This window comes from Hibiscus syriacus, unplaced genomic scaffold, assembly GCF_006381635.1.
Source record: "Hibiscus syriacus cultivar Baekdansim isolate YM2019G1 unplaced genomic scaffold, ASM638163v2 tig00015922_pilon, whole genome shotgun sequence".
Classification (NCBI taxonomy): domain Eukaryota; kingdom Viridiplantae; phylum Streptophyta; class Magnoliopsida; order Malvales; family Malvaceae; genus Hibiscus; species Hibiscus syriacus.
The window spans coordinates 39,811-62,597 of NW_024062376.1; the positions used below are offsets into that span (position 1 = coordinate 39,811).

Below are 22,787 nucleotides of genomic sequence, written 5' to 3' on the forward strand. Positions count from 1 at the left end.
TTGATGATTCCAAGTGGCAAGCCCCCATATACTGCTTGCACAACACCACCAAAACCACCACCCACAGATTGCTGGGTGGAGCTCTCAAAGGTTTTAAAAAAAGGTTAAAGGGCGCGACACTTAAAATTTGTAAACTTGCGGCGTTTGTAAACACAAACGCCACTATAGTACAAGTGTATAACGGCGTTTGAATAAAAATGCCACTAAAGTACGCGTCTTTAGCGGAATTTGTATAAAAACGCCACTAAAGTATGAGTCTTTAGCGGCGTTTGTATAAAAACGCCACTATAGTACATGTGTATAACGGCGTTTGTATAAAAACGCCATTAAAGTACAATTCTATAGCGGCGTTTGTATAAAAATGCCACTAATTACGAGTCTTTAGCGGCGTTTGTATAAAAACGCTACTAAAGTACTACTCTTTTGCGGCGTTTGTTGAAAAAACACCACTATCGATGAACCTATTGCGGCGTTTTTATAAAAACGTTGCTAAAGTTACCATTTGTGGCGTTTGCTATGTAAACGCCGCTATATGTTTAAAATTAGTGGCGTTTACTCCTAAAACGCCGATAACAACGCCGCTGTAGAACAATTTTGTTGTAGTGGATGTTGGACTTAACTTCATCTAGGGCGTCTAAGGAGGTCAAATCTATAAAACGTGTGATTCCAGCTCCAGCTCCAAAGCAGATGAAAACTCTTTCTGATTCTGAAACTTCAATTCCAGCTTCATCTTGTGATCCGCCATTGATTCTAGATTCATCTTGTCCTCCTCTGTCGTCAGATTTTCCTCTTATTAGCATTCGTCATTTGATGGTGATGATAGCCCAGGGAGTTGGTTTCCCTGTGGACATTAGCGGTGCAGAGAAATTGCGGACTCTTGTTGCTGTTAGTCAAGGGTGTTTGATAACCAGTAGAGCATTATCTAACTTATGAAACAGTCCAAACATCTCAGGTTATTGGATTTGAGGTTGTCTAGCGGATGGCATAATTGTTTTGGACCATGTGGACAAGGTAATGTACTTCGTAAATTTCCTTAGGAAATTTATGAATTAATAAATCTGAAGTTCCTTAGCTTAGCTGGCAGCAAAGAATTGAAGATACTACCAGAAACATTGTGCGACTTATATGATTTGCAATCTTTGGATCTAACTGGATGTAGTAGTCTTACGAAGTTACTGGACGGAGTCGGGAAATTGATGAGATTGAGGTATCTTTGTACCTGGTATTGCTCTAGTATAACTTTCTATCCAAAAGGGATTGGCTGTTTAAATTCTCTTAGGGAATTAACCAATGTCATTGTTAGAGTTGATCAGAATGATGCAAAGGAATTCAGTCTCGGAGATTTCGAAGAGTTGAACCACCTTTGTGGAGATGTTCGTGTGAAACTGGTAGGAAATGTGATCAATGCAGATGAAGCTATTCGAGCCAACCTTTCGAACAAAGAGTCTCAACAATGTTAGAATAAATTTGGATGGAGATATAAAGGAAGATGCTGTAATGAAAGCATTAAAGTCGCCTTCGGAGTTGAAGATAGAGTTCATAGGGTGGTGGTTCTAGTTCAGAAAAGAAAGGATGGTGCAAGGCAACAGGTAATCTCTCTACCTCATTCTCTCTTTTGTTGTTTCTTTACCTCGAATCTTAATTATAATCAACCTCTTTCTTTTTCGTGTATTTGAGTTGCAGTTCAGTTATTTTCAGCTGGAGAATGATTGGTGAAATTAGCCTTTTGTGTCAAAGCTATCATAGTGTGTGATGGAATTATGGTGCACTCTTTTTAGATTTTCTCTCAGCAGAAATGGTTATGGGTCCAGTGATTTGTTCAAACCAACTTTCAGTTGTTTTATAGTAGTACTAGTTTCTGCTATTATCATCTAATTAGATAAAATGTTATAAATCTTTGTGGCTGAAGTATGCTCTAAATTTCATAACTCGATTTTGGGGAGAATCAAGGAGGACAGGATAAGATACGGATAGAGGATCCAAATCAGAAGGGGCCGGAAATTTATCCCAACAGTTTCGATCTGTATCGAAAACCTCAGCAAAATGACCTCCAGTACATACAGTTGATCCGAAGACGTAAATCTTTCATCGTGTCGCAACAGCCGCAGGAGATTTCTGCGGGAACAACATGAGAAGCTTGCTTCCATCCACGGTCAGGGCGCGCACAATCAAAGTAGAAAACACAATTATGAAAGTGTGTATCATTAATTATTTCATCGGGACAATAGGAATCCCCCGAGCATCCTCCCCCAAGGACGTAAACGCGGTTGCGACAGGCAATGGCAGTTCCAAAATCACGAGCCTCGGTCTGATTGTTGCTGTTTTGGCATTATTTTCGATGGTTGTAAATTTGTATTGCAATCAAAGAATAAACCAAAACCACCTGCAAAGTAATCAGCCCAAATGAGCTACCTAGCGGACACATTTTCCATATTCCAATGTAGACAGATATCCCTATTTACAATACCCCTCCTAGTGGTCGGCCTAATACTCGATCTAATTCTGACAACTTCTTTAATCGGAACAACAAGATCAGTAGCAGAACATTCCAAACCTTAAAAGAATTCAGCGATTCCTGTCCCTCCAAATCAGAGAGATGGATTCATTCCAGGCCAGCTTCAGCACATGGACAAAAGGGATCTTCTCTTCAACATGAATTCAAGGAAAAACTGAAATCGGGAAGAAAAGATGCGAATACTTACAGCGGGTTCCTTGAAAAACAACAAGGAAAGCAGTGAATTCTGGTGGTGTAGATCGGTTCGAATCGTAAGCCTCCACAAAATCACGTCTCGGCCTCTACTCAGTTCACCCGATTGAGAGCAATTTTGTTTTCCTCAAAACAATTTTGAGAGAAAGTGGGTGAAAGTTTTGTGTGTGTTCTTACAAAACGGCTGCTAGACCTAACACACCCTTTTATAACCAAGTTACCCTAGTCATATTAGGGTTTTTATTATTTCAAATTAATTAAATCTATATTTAATTAATTGAAATTTAATAATCCTTTTATATCCAAGTTACCCTAATCATATCAGGGATTTTATTATTTCAAATTAATTAAATCTATATTTAATTAATTGAAATTAAATATTCGGGATTATTAAAATATATACTTAATTAACTCTAGATATATTTTAGTAACATACAACAAATTGTACATCTTTGCTCGTTTCAATCTTAGGGTGTGACCGTGTAGGTTCTTGTAACATTAGAAGTAATTATTAGAACAATTCTAATATTACATACAATGAGTGACATCTAGCAATATATCATTGTCACCTAAGTTACAAGAAAATATGATTCGACATATCATCTTGGTGATTAACTCTTTTATGTTTTATATCCTTATGTCTTTTATATCTAGAATAGGCACAAGTCTTGGAATAGTTACACTTGTATAGCCCACCTATTGTTTCTTGATTTCTAGAGTAGACTTTAATTAACGAATAGTTTATGATATCTCATATCAACTTATTCGAGCATGGCCATGCGTTTCTAGTCTTACTCAATCAAGTGGCCTGTGATATATTTCCTATTATGTAGGAAGGACATATCATATCTTAATCATACACACCCACTACATATATTGAGATATATTCAATAACAGTCTTTATAGAGCAACCAGTTATGGAGCTTGTTTAGCTGCATCAAAACATACAACAATATATGTTGGGATAGTATTGATCTCAAGTCTGAGGATCATACATATAGTCATCACCATGAGCAATGTTATGACTGTCACATAATAATCCAAGACATATGCTCATGGTGGGTCAATCCAATACATTGTTCTCTAACAATATAATCATGTATCAATTCTGACATCTCTATGTCAATGACAACTCGTTGTCATCAATCAATAACATGTTAGTCTTAAGCGTATTATTATTGTCCATGCCCATAATAATACTTGACTAGGGATCTTTTAATAATAACAATTATATCATTATATAGACTTTATTATCTTCCAGTTTATGTTAAACATATATATATAACTGAAAATAATAACGGCAATGCCTTTATTCAATAAAATCGGTAAATAATAGTATTATTACAATCATCATATGATTGTTCTTTGGGCATACTCTAACAGTCGGCCTAATACTCGATCTAATTCTGACAACTTCTTTAATCGGAACAACAAGATCAGTAGCAGAACATTCCAAACCTTAAAAGAATTCAGCGATTCCTTTCCCTCCAAATCAGAGAGATGGATTCATTCCAGGCCAGCTTCAGCACATGGACAAAAGGGATCTTCTCTTCAACATGAATGCAACAAACCCAAGCTAATTCCGAACTCCAACACATAACGTCCATGTTCAACCAACATAATCTTTCAACCAACATAATCTTAAGGCATCTTCCGAAACCCGCTTTGAGAACTAGCATTAGAAGAACAAATGATCCCACGTTTCCAGATCATTTCCGTAAAAATACACAGGTCATCCACGTTCAAACCAAACTCAATGAGCCTATTTTTGGTAGGCAACCTATCAAGTACCACCATCCAATCAAAGACAGAGTTCCTAAGAATGTGACCTGGGTACCACACCAATCGCTCCTACGAAACCTTATCCCTCGCAGGCCCCATCTCCCTCCAAATTAGAACAATCAAGGAGAACTAGTGTAACACTCCCAAGAATCATATACCCTTTTTTTTTTGGATGATCAAATAGTATGCATGATTGTGGTTTTAAAATGTCTTAACAATCTGTATAAGAGTTTGAACACAAGCCATTTAGTGTTCAAGCAAGATAATATGGAAATTCAAGTAGTATCATAGTGCCTTTGTTATCCTTGAATATGGAATTAACATAGTATTCTCTCTTTTTTACAGGACACTTACTGTTCGGATGCTGATGGTGCTCCTTTCGATGCTGCATTACTCGCAGCTGTTGATGCCTTTTCTCATTATAAGCGTTTCACCCGTGCTTCTAAATATAATAATACTTCCTCAAAACTTCTTACCTCTTCCATGAAATCGAAAATGGGAAGGGGAAAATTGCAATGGTGAAATCCTTTATTCTTTTTAAGAGAAATTTTATGCACCACCTAAGGAGTTCCTTTCAAGATAGGACGCGAGGTCAACTATATGTTATGCCTGTAATTTGTTTTTCTACTATGTCATGGTTGAATAAGAATCTTAAATATTTCACACTTATTTTAATATTGTCTATCTTGCTTTTCCATGCATAGCCTGTCTATATTATCAGGTCTTGCTATTCCCTTGCAGCTTTAATGTTGACTAATACATTTGTTTTCGAGCGACTAATATTTAGTGTGTTTTTGAGCGACTAATTTTTTTGGTTTTGTCATGGGATGTTTTTCACCTTTAGAAGCCGCCATGGACTCTGATATTTTAGACGTGAAGGTCATTTCCTTGGATGCAGGCTGTCATGTTTGATATTTGTCTGATATTTTAGACTTCCGATGAAATCGCATGATAATAGTAAAAAGATTTACGTTTTTGCTGTTCCGAAGCATTTTATGTATGATTTGTTTCGATACAGACTCGTATTGAAGTTATAATGTACTAAAATTGGGCCAAAAGCTGATACGAAGGATGGCTTCTATGGTTGCAGGACAGCATTGCATTGACACGGCAAAGACTGAAGGAGCTTCAGAAGATTCTAGAGGAAGCCATTTCTGGTATGGAGGTCGATTAATCTTGCTGTTAATCATTTTGAGTGGTTTATCAGCCGAGTTTTGTAATTAAGGTTAGTAATTCTCCTTTGAAATTATTATCGTTCATTCCGTTGCATGCATGCATTTGTTTATTGACGTTATTAGTTCAGGGACAGTTTTTCGAGGGTGTATTGGTGTCAAATCATGTATGCCGAAAGTGGCGGATTTTGTATATGGTCTTCCGATATTGGTGGATGGATATTTCTTATAGCTGTTGTTGTAACACCCTCACACTGATACAAGTTACCTGATCGATTCAAGGTGTCACATTAATGCAACAGGAGCGATCCACACTAAAAAAATCTAGAGATATTTAAATTTTTTGGTAAACTATTAAAACTGTAAAATAATGTATCAATACAAATATCAATTCAAAAATCATTCATACGTTAAAAATAGAATTCAATAATATCCAGTATTAAAACAATTTTTATACTCTAATATAAAAACAAATGTGACTTACATGCCCCCTAGTTGCACGTGCACCGTACTCCGCATTCAACGCCAAAGGAACTCTCATGACTAATGTCAATAGCAGCACAGAGTCATTTTCTTTAACTTGAAATGGTAAGTAACAGAGTGAGTTTTAAGAAGCTCAGTAATACAGAACTACCAGTTGAATGCAACAAACCATCGGGTATAAGGTAAAACATAAATTTTCTTAACGACACATATATCATCAGGTTCTTGTGACGAACTCAGATTTTATTAATTATTTTTTCAGGTAACAGTCGGGAAATTACAATCTGAAGTAAATATTCATAGAGAGAAATTCAGGAGATTGAAACGAGGAGTTTAGCGTGTTCCAACAAAACCAAAGAAAGTATACATATATTTTAAAACAATAATAGTTTAAAACATATTTTAAAACCACATTAATACCCTCTAACCGAACACCAAATATGTAGTTCCCAGAACTACATCCATAAGGCCTTACCCTATGCCTATTGGGTGTAGGAATTTTAATACCCCAAAAATTTAGATAATGACCAAAATGAAAATTTGGAAAGTTTGGTGGTCAAAGAAGAAAATTTGGGAAAAAGTTTAGGGAATTAAGTGATAATTTCCTAAAAAGAATTTTATTCCATAAATAGATGGTTTACTCTTGAGAGTGGAGTTTTATAGAAATCATATTTTTGGAATTGGAATTTTAGTAAAGAAAAACTAGAAAGGGTTAAAGCCGGTAAGGAAATCGATATTTCAGATCGAATTGGAATGTTACAAAAATTTGAAGGATGTTATAAAATGTTTGGAATATTATTTTAATATTTTGGATCAGAAAAATTTTGTTTGGAATTGTGCAATTTTTCAGATTTAACCGAAATAGTGGAATTTAGTGACTAAAACGCAAGATTTGAAAATTCAAGGTGAATTTCAGAAATAAAAGTCAAAATAATTCATGTTTGACTTTGTTATATGATAATGATCAGATGACTTGGTTTTATGGTGATTATAGAGATTCATTAAGGGCAAAAGTGGAAATTCTTATGGAATGGAATAAAAAATTTCATTATGAATTATATTAAGCATGTGATAGATATAATTAATATTAGAATAACAATATTGGGGGAACATTTCAGCTTCTTCTTCCTCCAAGGGTCGGCACTTTCAAGCAAGAAAGGTAAGCATTTTTAGTTTGAATTTTGAAGCTATTTCTTGAGAATTAGACCCGGCGTGGTTAGGAAAAATATTCTACGTTCAATTCTCTACGTTTTGACATGAATATTACTAGGGTTTCATGTTCAAGTTCATCTTGATTTGATGAAGGGGATTTTGATTCTTATGTTTTATGGGTTTTGAAGAGTTAAGTGATTTTAAAGAATTGGTTATAAGAATTAATGAAGAACCTAAGAATGAAGTTAAAGAAAACAGTTTGGATTTTGAATCTGGCAGTAGGTTCGAAAATTCACCAGAAATTATATAAAAATAATTTGCAGGTTAGTTTATATATTATGTTCATATATCGATATAGTTTTGTTTAAAATAAACGGGGATCAATTTCAAATTGTATACAAAAATATATGAATTTTTAATCAAGGAAAGGTCAGAAAAATCGGACAGCAGATTCTGCAAAACAGATTATGTTGGTCAACTTTGAAAATTCACCATAAATTGTAAAAAATGAATTAGATGGAGTTCTTTATATGGATAGATTCGTATTCGAATCTAGTTTTCAATAGAAGAAACGGAATTAAATTCCAGTGTGTATATAAATACAGAATATTGATTCTTTAAAGGTAGTGCGAGTTGTCTAAATTCTAGAAAATTGATGGGTTATTGTATAAGTGTTGTATAATTGATGTACTATGCTGGAAATTGTTGTTCGAGAATTGAAATGAGTGTTAGATGTGAAATAATTTCAATACTGGAATTTTTGGTATTAAGAATCTAAGTGATAAAATGGTGAAGGACCATTTTGAGTAAATTAGAAAAGTGGGTTCTAATGTTAAAAGGAATTAATAAGTACTGAATTATTTGGTGGAAATGAGTTTGAAGTATGCTATGGAATTATTTTGGGATATGGTTATGTTAGTACAATACTAACATATGTATTGTTATAAATTTGTGATTTATACAGATCATGGTTGATTTGCAATTGAAGCAAGTCAAGTATAAAAAGGGTATATTGTAGAACAATAGTGATGCTCATATTTTGGAAAATTATAAAGTGTCAAGGTGAGTGCAATACATGCATGAAATTATACATGGATGTTTTATACATCATCAGGAAGACTTGCGATAAGTCGACCTTGTTTGTATCGGCATGATTTTATATCATTTTTATAAATTGACATTGATATGTCAAAATATGAAATTAAAATGCATTGATCATGAAAAATGTGATATTTTACCATGAATGTTTTCGGGTATGAACTGCCCAATGTTAAATTTGATAATATCCTTTGCCATGGATGGATCGAATAAAGTAGACTATATGCCCAAATAAGTCATTGAGGGACAGGGTGTAGTTGGCATGTCATAGAGTATAGCAGTTGCAGGTTTATAATACACTTCGGTGTATATGGTGGGAACGACCTTATGTGTAATACACTTCGGTGTATATGGTGGGCACGACCTTATGTGTAATACACTTCAGTGTATATGGTGGGCACGACCTTATGTGTATACGGTGCAAATGGGGTCCTAGGGTAGGGCTATAGGCTATGGTTTATGTTTTATTTCTTAATAAATGGTAAGCATACAAATAAGCTTACGAGCTTTTGGAATAATGGCAAGTATATGGGTAAAATAAGCTTATGAACTTATGGAATTTAAATGGTAAGTATATTGGTAAAATAAGCTTACGAGCTTATGGGATAAATGGTAAGAGATTTTATGTAACCCCCCAGACCGATGCGGGTAGCCCGATCCGATCCGGGAAGTCACATTAGGGCCACCGGAGCAACCCACTGTAAAAATAGCGGAAAATTAAAAACTTTTTATCAGAACATGTAAACTTATAAAATCAGTTTTCACTATTTAAAAATAAAACAGATTTCCAAACTCGTATATAAATCAAAATACAATTACATTCCCCCTAATCACATGTATCATACTCTGCAACAACGCCGAACGAACTCCCTTACTGAAGTCGATACATGCACTGGTACAATTCTTTTAACCTGAAAAGGTGAGTAATAGAGTGAGCTTTGGAAAGCTTAGTAATACAGAACTACCAGATGATGCTGATGAACATGCAGATACAGATAAATATATATTTCCTTATTGTTTCTGAATATTTTTAGATTTTTATGCTGAGCAGAGATCCTACTAGATTTTTAGGTGGTAACGGACAATGAGCTTTCAGTTCAGAGAAATATTTTTTGTTGACTGAGTTCAGGAGATCAGAATAGGTTTTCTAGTGTGTTCCCAAAAACCATGTAACTTTTTAGATCTTTTTAAAACATATATATATATACCCTCATCCGTCACGAACAAAATGTGTAGGTTCCCCAGAACCATACAACCCCATCACGTCCAGTAAGGCCCTGAGCACACAGTCGAGGAACCGGTAAGTAAGGCCCTGAGCACACAGCCGAGGAACCTCCAAGTAATCTTCCCCCAACAATACCCCCCAATAAAACATGTTCCGTCCGTAAACGGATATATCAAAAATCAAAACATAATTCAAGTCAAGTATCATATCAGAATCCAGGTCATGTATCAGATCAGAATCCATGTCAATATCAGATCAGAATCCAGGTCAGGTATCATAACATAATTCAAATTTGAAATCAGATAAAAATATTCATGTAATTAGGGAACACGCTAGAGTTTACAGGTATTATTTAGAGGTACTGTATCAGGCAGAGAAACACATTTCTTCAATATGTCGATAGAATGTTGGAATTTAGAATCACTATTGGAAGAGTTCATTAACTGACAGAATTATCAGTTATTCAGAATGTGAATTATCAGGATATTATCTTATTCGAACAATTTTCAGAAGTTGTACGTAATCAGAAGGGTATTCAGAATCCTTTATATCCATGTCAACTGGTCAATTCATTTTCCTTCTAGGGTATTTACTATTTAATACCACAAATTCTTGTTCGTAGACCATTTTCGGAATCATCGCTGAATAAATCTTCCAATGTCTTTATTTCATTTCCACGCTTTCACAATATCATGAAATGCTGACGTACTTGATTAATTTGTTCATAACCCATTGTAATTATACACTACGTAAACTCATCAGAGTTTCCAGACTTATCCAAATCACTTATTAAATCCTCAGTCATTGAGGTTACCTAGTTCATTTAGCAGTCATGTCCATTCCAGTTACTTCAGGATTTTCCAGAGTAATTCAAACGTTCCTGAATTTCAGATACATGTTGTACTTCCATTCCATTCAATTTGGTCTTCATGGTTGATTTGTCGAACAAACGTCCAATTATTAGTACTGAATACGATCTAGAGCTGAGCTGAGCTGAATACTTCCAAAATTTATCATCGAGCCAAACTTGAGAAGACGAACACATGTTCCAGTAATATCTATGCCATTCAGGTATTGGCATAGCTTTAGGGTTGATCTATTCACTTAAATTGTTTTCCATTACCTTTAAAGGTAGTCCAATACTTATGCTTACTTGGATTCCTTAATTAATCCAATACATTTACTTAATTTAGGCCATAAGGGTATTTTGGTGATTTTGATGTTCAGTTTTATTCCATTCATTTCAGAGCTCGAGGATATTCAATCATTCCTGAGCTTGGTGATATTCTTGAGTCATTTACATTACAGGGGTATTTTGGTCATTTTACAGATTCAGCGTATTTCAATCCTTTCATTTCGTCCGATCTTACTATTAAATTCAATCTTATCATTTATTTTTGTCCTTTCAAACAATTATGACAGCATAATACCCCCGATAAATTACTCTTCAAGTATTTACTAATTATTCGAATATTTTCGGGTCAAGTGTCTTCTCAGATTTTACAAACGGAAAATCAGGAATTTTCCTAAAGTAAGTCAGGATCTTAACAATCAAATCCGTACTTAATCGAGTTAGTACGAATTCTCAAAGTATTTTCTCATTCAACGTTAACTAGGAATATTTTACCTCTCAAGGGCATTTCCGTAATTTCTTAACCAGATAATTTCGATATTAGCTCTTAACGAAAATAATTATAATTTAGAGATCCTATGATCAATTGCTTTCCCAAACATTCTCTTATCTTGAAATGATTCCTTAATAGAATTCCAATATCTTGCACAAACCCTCTAGGGTTAAAAATCGGTTATCCAAAATATTCCAAGTAAAACTAACATTTCTTATGCACATCAATATTTTTTTATCACTTATCCAACTTCCATATTCCAATCTTGTCTTTTTATAACACAAAGGTATTTTCGTAATTTTACCCTACCGGAGTATTCTCATAATTTCTCATCCAAATACCTTTAACATTTAACCTTTGATGAAATAAATTATAAGTTACAGATCCAGGTTGATTTCTTTATCACTAAGCACATAACTTGTAATTTAATTCTAACAATCCCTTAATTTCTTATAATAGTCATCTGAACCATAATCAATTACTGAACCTTTTTATCGTATTCAGATCGAGTGTAGAACTTCATTAATTACACATATGAGACCAAACATTTCCATTCATGCATTTACCAATACCAACATGTTCTATAAAGCATAAAGAGGTAGTAAAGTATTACCTCGATTTTCGTACAATATTGATCGACCATAAAAATTCCATTCGAATGCCTTTGATCTTCAATTCAACTTCCAATAATTCCTCATATACATAACAACATAAATTATATGAAAAACGGAGCTTAATTACGATAAACGGATCGAATCGGGTGATAAATCAGGGAAAAATAGCTTACCGGGTTCGAATTTGGTGAAACGGACTTCGGATTCGGATTCAGGACGTCAAAATGATAAAATATGACTTTTCAAAAATTTGGAATTTTCGGTCAAAATCAAAGTCAACGGGTTTGACCGGCAATTTTGAGGCTTTCGGGTTCGAATTTCAAAAAATGGACTACGGAATCGGATTTGGAACGTCGAAAAATGTCAGGATAGGTATACTCGGTCAAAGTCAAAGGTCGTTTAATGCCCGGTCAAAGCCGGTCAAAGTTGTGGTCAACGCTAGTCAACGGGTCAACGGGTCGGGTCAACGAGTCGGGTCGGGTCAACGGGTCGGGTTATGACCGGTCAAACCGGTCAAATATGCTCCAAAACCGGTCAAACCAGTCATTTTTTCCTTCCCACACGCAGTGGTAGCGCATGGGGGCGCGTGAACAGTACACTGATGTCGGAAAATTCCCGGAAAAATTCCTAAAAATTATTTTGAACGATTTCGAGATACTTACAAAGCTCGGTTCACAATTTTGAACGGCGGAGAGCTCGATTTCAACAAATCGGAAACTTTGACCGCTTCACCTCCTCACGCGCCGCCTTCAACGGAGACCAAGGATGACACCGACGGACTCGGAACGATGCAAGGAACACGATGGTGCGTGAGGTGTTGTAAACGGATGACCCGATCGTCGTGAATCGATGAAAAACCAATTGAAATCAAGTTATTACCGACGGTACTTCCGACTGAAATTAACGACGAACGGCGACAATTCACGACGAAAGGTTTGAGGGGTTTTGTTCCTCGGTTGACAACGAACACGATGGTGGTTTCGACTCGTCATTCTGAGGTCGGACGGTGAGTAGATCGGAGTTGAAAGGAGGGTTGTTGGAGAAGGGAAATCTGGAAAATATGAAAACCTGCGCACGGGGGAGAGATTATATTTCTCTCTAAAATAAAAATGGTTAAATCATGAGTTTAGCCACTGAATTTCCTGTACTTTATAAAACGGTCTGCCAATTTTGAAATTTTACAATTTAATCCACTGTTTCTTTCAAAATACCAATTAAATCCACCACTTTATATTTTCTTAAATTTAGCCCCTAAATTGGGGTGTTACATTTTATATTATATTGATCATGGTAAAATATTGGATATATTAGTAAAATGATTTTATGAAAATTTGATTTTGACATTGAATATCATGCATGAATTGTATTGCATGGTTTATTGTTTTAATTGCATCACTAAGTTTATACTTAGCGTGTGATGATTTTCACGCGTAGGTAAAAAGCTAATATTGGATTAAAGTGTTCAAAGTGACATCAAGCATTGAGAGGTATATTTCAATATCAGTAAGACATCCTACGATGGAATTTGATTTTAGATAGTGGCATGTAATTTGAAAATGTTCAATTTATTTGTTAAATAAATTTTGGATATTTTTATAGTGATGAAAGGTTAATTTTTATGAATTTATATGTATTTTCGGAAGTACTGTAGTAGTACTGTGGCATGAACAGTAACCACGGTTTTAAGCAAAATTTTCCAGAATGTATTTGGGGTACCGATTCCCCCCAACAGGGAATCGATTCCCCTACTGTTCATCGCCACTGTTCACTGTTCACGGGTACTGTTCACTAATTAAAAAATCTTTTAAATTAAATTTGTTACAACGAAACATGATTTATATGATATGAAATTCTTATAATATCATTTACTATTTTAAGAAAATAAATTTTAAATCGTTTTCAAATTTTGAAATGGTTTTAGAAAATTCATGTGACATCTATAATCTGTATAGGTATAATTATACGGGTTATGGGTGTTACAGGAGTCAACCTAAGAGAGCATCTTTGGGCCTGAGAGCCTACCCAAGAGAGTTTATTGGGGCCTCGAAGCCTACCGAAGGGTCACCTTAGGTTCGTAAAGAATTACCAGCTTGATCAAAGTTGGACCTCCATACTCCAGAATCCTACCCAGACAATATCCCAATCAAACGATTCATACAGTAAACAATAAATTTCATGATATATAAACTAGACATAATTATATTTTCCAGTGAAAACGGGAAATTAGAGAGCATATATCAAGCAACCATAGTTCATAAACGATAAATCAATAAATCAAAATATCGAACAGTTAAAAATATTTGTAAATCGACCAGATAACAATTTACATTTCAGAACAGATAAAACAATCATATAATACACATGGAACACACTGGAGGATCTAGTTTTTTTCGGAGGTACTTGATAATAATCAAGTAGGGAAAACATGAAACTTCTATAAAGAGATAGAATTTCATAAATAATATCCCTATTCGATAGCTAACGGATTAATCAGTCAATTAGAAAGTGATACATCATGATCATAAAGTATTCATATATATATATATATATATATATATATCAGGAGAGTATTCAGTATTTATTGCATCATAATTAATTAAGATTCATATAAATTAGGAGTGATTGCAGCTTTTAGGTCCATAGGGGCATTTCAGTCAGTTTAGATCTTAGAGATATTTTGGTATTTAACTCAATAGGAGTAAAACGATAATTTATAATATTTTATATTTGTAACGAATTATCAGCTTCCGAGTCCAATCGAGCTAAACATTTATCGTAATTGTAGTACTTAGCAAGCTTCTAGTAGGAACACTTCACGAATATTGATTTCTTCATATTAATTGTATTTAGTGGTCGAACAAATCCACCTTCACAAATCTTCATTGAACAAATCCCGATGAGGCATAGAGATATTCATGCAGTAATTATTCTAACTCTTAAATCTTAACAATAGCAAGCATGGTTGATATGTTTAGGTTGTGCTTCAACCTTCAGGAGCGATACAACTTTTAATTTTATCAGTATTTTCAGAATTTACCTAAAGATATTCCCTTATTCAAAGTCATGAGGGTATTTAAATAATTTAGAACCCCAAGGGTATCTAAGTCATTATGAAGCTCAAGGGTACTTCGATCATACGAGAGCTCAGGGTATTTTGATCAAGTTGAAGTTCATGGGCATTTTGGTCATTTTGGAATTTAGGGGTATTTTGGTCATTTCATCCAATCCAGTCTTTTCATTTATTTCAATCATTTCAAACAATTTAGACATAAAGAGTACTTCTGATGAATTAGACTTATGGTGCTTGGTCAAAAATCAGAGATTTTGGGTCTAATGTCTTCTCTGAAGTTACGAACTGATTATCAAGAATTTTTTAACAATCGTGAATCAACAGATGAATCATAAATTTTATTGAATTAAATACGAATTCTTAGGAAAAAATTTACTATAAGGGTCAATTCATGTCATTTTTACCTCTTAATGATAATTTTACAATTTCTTATTCAAGTATTTTCGGCGATAAAACCTTTAAAGATTATAATCAGAATTTAAGGATTATGAGGTTAACAGCTTTACTGGTTAATCACTGATCTTTGAATTATTTCTTATCAGCCTTCTAGTTTCTTATATGAGTAATATGAGTCTTATTTTGTTTACTTACTTTTTACCATATTCGGGTCCATGTTAGAAATATTAACTACACACATTACCAAACGTTTTCATCCATGCATTAACTAATACCAACATGGTCCATAAAGCATCCAAAAGGTAGTAATGTATTATCTCGATTTTCAAGCCACAACAATCAACCATTTAAATTTTCATTCAATCACTCTCAACCTGAATCTGACTTCAACAATATCTCGGGTACATAGCAAAATGAGTTACATCAGAAACAAAACTTAATTTTTAAAAACGGATCAAATCAAAAGATAAAAATCTGAAAAACTGCTTACATGGTTCGAATTTGACGAAAATGACCTCAAAAACAGGCTCAAGACGTTGAAAACCCTGAAATATGCATTTTTTTAAAATAGTCAACTACGCTGCTAAAAACTCATTATTCTCTAATTCGAGCTTATTAACTTTGATTTCAAGCTTCCAGTCTTCTCATGAACTCGAATCATCTCTATTACGAAATCGAATCCAAATAATTTCCATTGCCACAAAAATAATTTATTAAAATCTAAATAATAATTTATGGGCCGAATTTAGTATTTAGCTACCAAGGTTAGGGATTAAATTAATCTTATTGAAACTATTAAGACATAAACATTACTACATGGAAACTAGAAAACAAAGTTAAGTTCTTACCATTATTGGAGACTAACTTGGTTATTTTCCCCTTTTTCCCATTTCATATTTTCTTCTCCAACAGAGTACTTAGGGATCATCGACCGGTCACCGATGACCACCGTGTCGAGGCACTGACGAGGAGCTGATTTCAATGGAACTGGCAGTGAGAGCCAAGACCGTCTGATTGGTGACGAATCGGTGAAAAATCGAGAAAGAGAGCTTGAAATCCGATGAACTTTCGAGACCTCTTCCACGGCTAACGACGACGAGATGAAGGTTGGGCTTGGGTCGCAGGACGACGATGATCTCACTGATAGAGACAGTGTGAGCCACGACTGACTGGAGACGGATTTGACGATGAGGACGAAGGTGAAATTTCATGGGTTTTGAGTACTGGTTTTGGTTTGTTTTTTCCATGGAGAAGATTATTGGTTACTACATCTCTATCTCTGTTTATAAAATAATTTTAATAATTTAGTTTTGAATAGTAGTCTAGCATAGGTGACAAGGCATGAGCTCTATTACTACAGAAGGTCACGGGTTTAATCTACGAAATAGTTTATTTTTTTTTCATTTTCTTCTTTCACTAAAAGGGAGGGTAATCTGAAGAATGGGTCCTTGGAATTTTAGAAATTTCAAAAATTACAATAAAATTTTGAGAATTATACAATTTGATACCTTAAAAATTTTACCCCAACTTCAGGGTGTGACTGTTGTGGTTAGGGATGGGTATGGGTCGGGTTGGGTCAGATTTTTGGTGTACCTGGCCTGACCCGAGAACAATGGCTCCTCCACCCAAAATCTGACCCGACCCATATAATATATACCCTCCACCCGACTCGAACCCCACCCGACTTTTTGAAATAAAATCTGAACCCGACCCGAAATAAAAAAAATATATTATTATTTTTCAATAAAATATGTGATTTAATTGAAAATAATAATATATATAAGGGTATTATTGTAATTATTTCTAAATATATCAGGTAAAATTATATTTTTTTTCAGATCGAGTCAATTCGGATTCAGGTCCCATGCCGATCCCTAGTTGTGGTTGTGGTTCTGGTCTTACTAGCCTGCCCTGATGATATATTTGTTGACAATGCACTCTTGTGGCTTAATGCACACAATATTTTCCATTCCAAAGAGCCTAATCTCTGACTAGATTTCAAATAGAGAAAATAACCTCAGTGACCAAAAATGCCTTATAATATACGAATTTAACCAACTTTTTTTGGATTTGCCAAAATGACCAACAAATTCGCAACGCGATCTCAAATTCGCAACGCGAATTCCAATTTCGCAACCCAGTTTCCAATTTCGCAACGCGATAGTCAAATTCGCAACTGAATTTCAAATTCGCAACGCGAATTTAATTTCGCAACAAGTTTTAGTTTTGCAACACAAATGTTTTGGGTATATAACAACGCAGCAGCAGTAATTTATAACCTAAATCCCTAAATCGCAACTCATTCCATCTCCATCTATCACTCTCTCTGGCGACATCCGTTCCTATATCCAACGACATCCTTCCCCATCTCTATTTTTTTACATAATTTTATTTCTATATAATTTTTCAATGATTTCTCTCCCAAATTATCAACTATCAACTTAATAAAGGTATGTTTTTCTCTAAGTTAGTGATGATATCTAGTTTATAGCTCGTTTGTTTAGTAAATTAATTTACAATTTTTAGAATGAAATCATCTAATGTTGATCATGTTTGGATAGATTTGTGTTTTGGAGGGTCATGGGAGAATGTTCATGGTGTTTTACAATATGTGTCTTTACCCATGAATCTTCAACTAAATCTGTCATTAAAAAAGTTAACTTATGAAACTCTAATGTTACGTGTTGTAAAGAACTTTAATTTAGAGCCTCTAAGTGGATTTAGGCTATCTTATATGAGAAAAGGTAAAGTTTATTTGTTAACCGACAATGAAGATGTTGAACGATTCATTGCTTACATTACTGTTTCGCAAGAAGATGATGTTACATTGTATGTTGTTGAACCTAGAAGTAGTGAAGTTGGGTCAGTAGCGGGTAGTAATCAACTAAGTTCTTCAACCCAAAATTTAATGGTTCCACCACAATTTCATCACCAAGCAAATTTTGTTTCACCACATTTCCAATATCGAACACAATATCAAACACAATCTCAAAACCCACAACCTTTTCCTAATCCAAATCCCAATAAACTTTTTGCACCAAATTCTGGTTTTCGTATTGACCAGTTAGACGATTATGAGCCAACAGAAAAAATTGTGTGTACTAATCAGTATTCGAAATTTGATCTTGGTTAATACTTGGATTTTGATGATGTGATGGAAGAAGAAACAGACCTTGCATGTAATGATTTTGATATTGGTCAATACCCGAATTTTGATGATGAAACAGCCGCTGCCGAGGAAGATGTTGTTGATAATAATAAGGAGGAAGTTACGACTGTGAATGAACATGTTGAACATCCATTCTATAATTCATATAACCCTGAAGAAGAAGAAGTCCCCGAAGAAAGGAAAAAGAAGAAAATGCCACGGGAGTATAACTGGAATATGCCAGAATTACTTCAGATACCGGAAGAAGAGTTGGTAAAGATAGCAGTTGATTATTACACAAAAGCTATTCGTATTAAGAAAGATGATTGTTTTGATACAAAGGAAGACTTAAATATAGCTTTGTATACGAAATGTGTGGAAGATGGCTATCAACTAAGAGTTAACAAATCAAGCAAAGATCGTTTCGAAACAAGGTGTATGATTGACAAAAACTGTACGTGGCGTATGATTGCAAAGAGGATAAAAGATTGCGAAATGTTTCAAGTTAGCACTTTTATTGATAAACATACATGTTCAAGAACCCAAGTTTTTCTTCACCATAGGCAGACAAACAAAAAGGTGTTGGGTGGTTTTCTGGCTGAGTTAATGTTTTTGAATGGAAGGGTATATCGGGGACATGAAATTATGACTGACATGAATGCTCGGTTCAAGATTAGTATCTCATATTCTCAAGCTTGGAGAGACAAATGTTATGCCTTGGAATTGTTGAGGGGGTCGCCAGAAGCATCGTTTGCCCAACTGCCGGCTTATTGTCACAATTTAAAGCTGAAAAATCCTGGGTCGGTAACTCATATCAAAACAGATAGAGATGGACGCTTTGAGTTGTTGTTTATCACCATTGGTGTTGCGGTTAGTAAATAATTATAATTTTGTTGACTCATTTTTGTTAGTTGCATGCATTTCACATTTAAATGATTATATTTCTTGTGTATATGATTTTGTAGATTCGTTCGTTTATTACTTGCATGCGCCCAGTTATTATAGTTGATGGAGCACATTTGAAAGGTCGATACCTTGGAGTAAACTTATTAGCAGTAGCCATGGATGCTAACAATGGGATACTGCCAATAGCTTATGGGGTTGGCAAATCTGAAACCTCTGATTCATGGACACGGTTTATGGGGCATCTTAGGGATTGCATATGTCCTATTAGCAATCTGACAATCATATCCGATAGGGAAAACTCAATTGACAACGCTGTTAGAAGGTGTTTCCCAGATGCTTTTTATGGACTTTGTGGTGTTCATTTGTACAGAAATCTAAAATCAAGGTCTGCTGGTATAAAAAATCATAAATGGACATACTGGAATGCTGTAAAAGCTTATCGGGAAGTGGATTTTAATAAGCATATAAATTGTTTAAGACGTGTTTTGCCTCAATGTGCTTAAACACTAGAAGATGTCGGGTTTGAAAGATGGTCAAGAGTACATCAACTTGGATCATGATATGGTTTCGTGACGTCTAATAGTGCAGAATCAATCAACGCTCTAAGTCGTCATTCCCGGAAATTACCCATTACTATGTTAATGGAGTTTTTTCGAGCCTCTATTCAACAGTGGTACTACAAGAAAAGAAACCATGCAGGTATTATTTCTTTAAATTCGTAACTTATCATATATTTTACTAAGTATTATTTATTTAAATTTACAGGAACATTGGAACATCGTGTTACACCATGGACTGAAAAAAAGATAACAAAACGTGTTGTGAAGTCAACGTCCTGGAGAGTTGAACCATGTTCAAACACTTTGTTTGAAGTATTGGATAATAACTTAAATGGGCTTGTCGATCTAAATGCAAAGACGTGTAGTTGTAAGAAATGGCAAACATCTGGTTATCCGTGTGGCCATGTTATAAAAGTTGCTCTTCATCTAAACCAAGATGATTCAAGCGCATACGCTATGGATTGCTACACTACAGAAGTATATCGACAGACTTATGTCGAGATTGTCTACCCATGTCCACATCCTTCTAAGTGGGACATACCAGATGACTTACAAACAGTTTTGCCACCAGTCATGGACAGCAGGCTACCTGGCTGACCAAAAAATCATGATCGTATACCGTCCAAGGGTGAAGAGAAGAGGATATCGACATGTAGTCGGTGCAAGGAAAGTGGTCATACAAGGTTGACCTGTGGATCACCAGTGCCATCACAATCATCTTTTCCTCTACCAAAAAATGGATCCTCATCAAAATACAAAGCTCATACGGTGCCAAGCAAAAAGAAATCAAAATCGCAATCAAAATCAAAATCCCAATCACAACCGGCTTCACCTTTTGGGACTTATTAACTTTTGTGATTTTTAAATACAAACGTTGTATTATGTGTATTTTATGTGTGAATGCATACATTTTCAGTTAGACATTCATTAGTAACTTGAGTTTGAACATTGCTATTATCTGTTCAGTTGTTATCATGTTGGGATTTTCTCTTGTGTTTGATTGCTTAGATAGTTGTTCTCTTGCTTCTTCAAGTGTCCTTAGCTTGTATTTACAGCTTGGAATGTGTTTGATGTTGTATATACCTTGATGTTGTATGTTGCGATCAACGTGAAAGTCAAATTCGCAACGCTTATTTCGCGTTGCGATAGTCAAATTCGCAACACGAAAGTCAAATTCGCAACGCGAAATAAGCAACGCGAAAGTCAAATTCTCTTGTGTATGTATGTTTTGGTTTGAGTATGTATATTTTCATTCAGATGAGATGGGTTATGTATAACAAACCAATCTATCTCTTCCATGTGAGTACTTTATTCCAACCATGTGACAAGTGTGACAACCCCATAACTCACAACTCAGCTTTGAACTCAATCAATATTGTCTTTTAGCTTGATGGTTCATAAAATATGTTACTTGAATAGTATGAATCAATTATGCAATTTCCATGTTCAATTTAACACTGCATTTCAAATTCATTTCATATGTAATTGGAGTTTGAATTTAAATTTCAATTTGAGTTTGAATTTTAATATAAATTTCGGCTCCACTATAAATAATAGCCCAAGCCAATATGCATGTTATCATTGATTATTCCTAATTTCCATTGTTTTTTTCAACTTTAAATGCGAGGGAAATCCCGACCATCGTATTTTTTGGTCAACTTTAAAGCGTCAGAAACGTTTCGGGCGTATGATATGGGTGGTATACGAGAAATGCAACAAATGGCAACTAAAAATCCCGATAATTGAGGGCTACAACTTGTAATAATAACAAAAATAATATGTCCGAAATGCTTTGAGTACCACCCAAATCATAAGTCCGAAATGCTTCCGATGCTCATCAAAATCCAAAGCTCATATGGTGCCAAGCAAAAGGAAATCAAAATTCAAATCTCATATGGTGCCAAGCAAAAGGATATCAAAATCTACAACTTGAGTTTGAACATTGATATGATTTGTTCAGTTGTTATCATGTTGGGATTTTCTCTTGTGTTTGATTTTTTGGATAGTTGTTCTCTTGCTTCTTCAAGTGTCCTTAGCTTGTATTTATAGCTTGGAATGTGTTTGATGTTGTATGTTGCGATCAACGTGAAAGTCAAATTCGCAACGCGAAATTGACTTTCGCGTTGCGAATTTGTACCTTTAACTTGTCTTTTTTGCCTGCCTTCAAACATAATGCAGATTGAATTTTTTTTCTAAACAACAAATCAACTTTTACAAATCAATTAAACAAGCAAAAAAATAATTCTTATTTACAAATCAACTTTTACAAATCAACTTTTACAAATCAATTAATCAAAAAATAAATCTTATTTCCTCATCAATTAAACAAATCAACTTTCAATGTAAAAATCAATTAAACAAAGAAAAAAAAGTGTACCCCAGACTGTTGTTTATGCACAAATACATTTCATGCAGCTCACTTCAGGATTAACCTGTAGAAACTAAACATTTGCTCAAACAACACTTTCTACACATTTAAAACCAACAAACAACAAATTACTGAATTCTAGGTACTTAACCAAATATTTTCAAACCAATTAAAGAGTATATATGTTAACAACACTTGCTCAAACTTACCAATTGTTTATGTACAACTTTCAGCATGCGGATGCAGGTAGGCAGCGTCTCGCATATATCGATCTGGCCATATAATACCGAAACCACAAGCCTACTGCAGCTCTATCTCTATCTGTGGGAGGTAGATACTATATACTTCCTATCGTCAATCGTTACAAGCACAAGCATACGAGAGGACCACAATCCCCTCTAGCTCCCTGTGTTTATTGTGGCGCAGTCTCGTCTCTGATCATTGTAATTTTGAACTTCTTTGGCTTCTTGTTTCCAGAATT

At 34.7% G+C, this 22,787-nt stretch overlaps 1 protein-coding gene across 1 annotated transcript in view; it reads left to right on the plus strand.

Moving 5' to 3' along the window:
• The window catches only part of LOC120208155, a 36,299-nt gene that overhangs the window by 5,077 nt on the left and 8,435 nt on the right, over nucleotides 1-22,787 (plus strand). Inside the window, exon 2 of the mRNA XM_039207499.1 lies at nucleotides 17,307-17,326. The gene's annotated coding sequence lies outside the window, so the exon portion shown is untranslated. The remainder of the gene's footprint in view (nucleotides 1-17,306; nucleotides 17,327-22,787) is intronic.